The sequence below is a fragment of the Mesitornis unicolor genome, unplaced genomic scaffold (genome assembly GCF_000695765.1).
Source record: "Mesitornis unicolor isolate BGI_N332 unplaced genomic scaffold, ASM69576v1 scaffold32508, whole genome shotgun sequence".
In the NCBI taxonomy this organism is placed as follows: domain Eukaryota; kingdom Metazoa; phylum Chordata; class Aves; order Mesitornithiformes; family Mesitornithidae; genus Mesitornis; species Mesitornis unicolor.
The window spans coordinates 1-2,371 of record NW_010201698.1 but is presented as its reverse complement, the minus strand read 5'-3'; positions in this window follow the sequence as shown (position 1 = coordinate 2,371).

The following is a 2,371-nucleotide window of genomic DNA, read 5'->3' as shown; positions in this document are numbered from 1 at the left end:
TTTAAAGGGGAAAAAAAAAAAAGAAGAAGAAGAAGAAGAAAAAAAGAACAAAGGGAGTCATCCAGAGCGCTGGATTTTCACGGCATCTGCAAGAGAAGAATAAATTAGCAAAAGTCCCTCCCCACCTTTTCTCATCCTCTCTTATTTCCCCCCCCCCACCACCCGATTTTTTAAATAACCCCTTCCTTAGGAAAAAAAAAATAAGGAAGAGGACTTTGTATGTGAGTGAAGCAGAAAGAAGAGCATTTACACGTTGGGTTTCCCCACATTCCCAAGTCGTTGTAGTAATTTAGGAGTTCCTGAAAGTTTTCTTGCACTGTTTGCTTTACAGCCGTTTAGTTCCTTAACCTTCAGAAATTTATACCCTATAAAGTTTTATAGCGGTCATATTCTTTTATTGCAGCACACTGCACTGAATTTTCCTTTTTTTATGACAAGTTACTTCCCTTTCTCTCTCTTCCCTCAGTAAGCTCCAAATATCTCTCTTTCTTTTGTTTTCTTTTCAGAGCTGCCCCAAAGAAAGGATTTTTTTTAAGCAGTGAAATATTGCCCTTTAGAGCTCCCATTATGTTAAAAATTAGTGGAAAGAGCTTCTTGGTCATATTTCTCACTACCTGCTTCCTGCAGGGCTGAGCAGGTCTTAGGGTTTGTTTGTTTTTTAAATATAGAGATAGAAACACTTTCCGAGCGCTTGTATTTCTTCATGAGCAATAAAATGTCAAACGAATTTGGAGGCGGAATCACAGGAGCCGCTCCCGGAGCCCTTGGAAAAAGGAACCGCGCTTCAAATCCCAGGCGATGCCAAGCAGGAAAAACGGGGTGGGGTTTTTCACTCTTTGCTTTGGGTTTCTAGTTTTTCTTTAGCAAAGTTTTCCTTGGGTTTTAGGGGAGTAAACCAAGAAAAGTCGAATAAAGCCACTCCGGTCCACGCCGTCACTTCTGGTCCCCTAAGGCTGATGCGGGAATGCAAAGATTAAACCCTCAAAAACAAGCAAATAAAGAAGCAAATAAACAAGTGATCACCCGTAAATGTACCCAGAGACTAAGAATCTCTCATTGAAAAATATAAAATTAAAAAGAATATATAGAAACGCAGCAAGTTTGCATGGGACCATGTAAGCACTTGCTACACTGGAGAGGGATTAATTCAATTTGTCTCTGGACATCTTTTTTTAAACCTAAGCAAAAATGGATTATAATGCACTTAACGAGCCACTAAAGAACTCAGGACAATACAATGAAAATATTTCTGAAATTTTAGGTGAAGCAGTATAACACAATGACATATAGGTGCTGTTGTTCTAAAATCGATTTTTATTCTGGAGCATTAAACATCTCTGGAAAATACATCCGGGCTGACGCTACAGAAGACAGTTTTTCCAACATTTTTTAAAGGAAACATATTTCCTAATAAAATGAACTAACATTTTAACTTCTATTTAAAAAGAACCTTATATCGTCATCTTAAAAATATCCGCTCTTTACCACAATTCTAAGGAAAGTGAAAAACGTTTCTAAATCCGAGTGGCCGATGGGTTGCAAACATCAAATAAGTCACGGATGCGCTTCTGAAAATATAGAATAATGAGGATTTACTCAGTTCGAGATAGGAGCACTACACCAATTCAGCATGAAGCAGATGTGAAATCCATCCATCCTTGAGAAGAATCAAAAAAAAAAACCCTAAAAATTTTGACTGCCTAGCTTAAACACAGTTAAATCATCTTTTTTACCACTTCCCCCCCCTTTTTTTAAGAAACCCGGATTTAGAGCAATGGTCCTGCTGCCAGCAACTCCCCCTCCAGCTCGAGAATGTCACCGAAACAGCTTTTTAAAACTGAGTACCGAGGAAGAAGTTTAGGGCTTTGCCACAGGGTGAAGTTTGGTTACATTTAACTCCCTCCGGCAACAGAGCAGTTAAATTTTGAAGCCCCCAAGGAGCTGTTTCGTGATGGAAAGTTTTACATGAGAAAGTCTAGGCATTTAAAAAAAAAAAAAAGCGGCTTTCTAAGGAATGGTCTTAAACTCTTCAGGTCTGGTTTCTGGTCGAGTGGAAGATTTTTAAATTATTTTTTTATTAACCCCTTTCAAGAGGAATTGAAGTGGTGGAAATTTCAGCGCACCGAGGCGCAGTTACTTGATTCTTATCTCTGGATCACGGGGTGGTGGAAAAAAAAACAACAACAAAAGAGCAGGAACACTTTCCAAAAAAGCAAATCTGGCCATGACTGCTTCCCAGAGCAACCTCTGCTCAGCAGATCACAGCGCTCTCACAAACCTGGCGCTAAGTTGGTCGTCCTGAAATCAGATTTGCACTGGTTTGTTAGATACGCGGCAGAAATAAACTTCTTTTCTTTATTTCCTCCCCCCC